This window comes from Octopus bimaculoides, chromosome 7, assembly GCF_001194135.2.
Source record: "Octopus bimaculoides isolate UCB-OBI-ISO-001 chromosome 7, ASM119413v2, whole genome shotgun sequence".
Classification (NCBI taxonomy): Eukaryota; Metazoa; Mollusca; class Cephalopoda; order Octopoda; family Octopodidae; genus Octopus; species Octopus bimaculoides.
Genome location: NC_068987.1, coordinates 13,346,998 through 13,348,072, shown reverse-complemented (window position 1 = coordinate 13,348,072; position 1,075 = coordinate 13,346,998).

Below are 1,075 nucleotides of genomic sequence, written 5' to 3'. Positions count from 1 at the left end.
TCTACTATAGCCTCAGGCCGACCAAAGCCTTGTGTGTGGATTTGGTCGACGGAAACTGAAAGAAGCCCGTCGTATATATGTATATCATCATCATCATCATCGTTTAACGTCTGCTTTCCATGCTAGCATGGGTTGGACGATTTGACTGAGGACTGGTGCAACCGGATGGCTACACCAGGCTCCAATCTAATTTGGCAGAGTTTCTACAGCTGGATGCCCTTCCTAACGCCAACCACTCAGAGAGTGTAGTGGGTGCTTTTACGTGTCACCCGCACGAAAACGGCCACGCTCGAAATGGTGTCTTTTATGTGCCACATATATATGTGTGATGTGTGTGTGTTTGTGTGTCTGTGTTTGTCCCCCTAGCATTGCATGACAACCGATGCTGCTGTGCTTATGTCCCCGTCACTTAGCGGTTCGGCAAAAAGAGACCGATAGAATAAGTCCCGGGGTCGATTTGCTCGACTAAAGGCAGTGCTCCAGCATGGCCACAGTCAAATGACTGAAACAAGTAAAAGAGTATATTTGGAAATGATGATAAATTTTTTAAAATCCTTTCGAGACCAATCTGCATGAGACTGTCCCTGGTTCTGTGATACAAATATCTTGTTTTAATCCCACTAGCATTAAGATTATTCTGTCAAATGTAATCCTTGAATTAACCATGGATTATCTCATAGCTTTGAGATTTTGATGATCTGATAGTCTATTTTTAAAATGACATTGTAAGGTAGGTGTGACAGGCCAGACACAGCCAGTTTAAATGCTAAAAGGTTACAGTGATCTCAAGACTTTCCATCAAGATTTCATGTTAATTTATATTCCAGACACCAGCTTTCTAAAGACAAAGTTATTTTACTAAATTCTTCATTACTTCCAAAATTAATTGAAACAACGATAGTGCATTTCAACAGAAACGTGGTAACAAAAATGTTAAAGAACCAATATGAAACAAATTAAAAATCTAATATCAGATTAAAATGAGTTTATCAACTGATCAATGCTTTACTTAAATAGAGAAATTCTTTGTTGTTTCTTCAGGCAACACAAAAACATACAAGACGTACATATATAT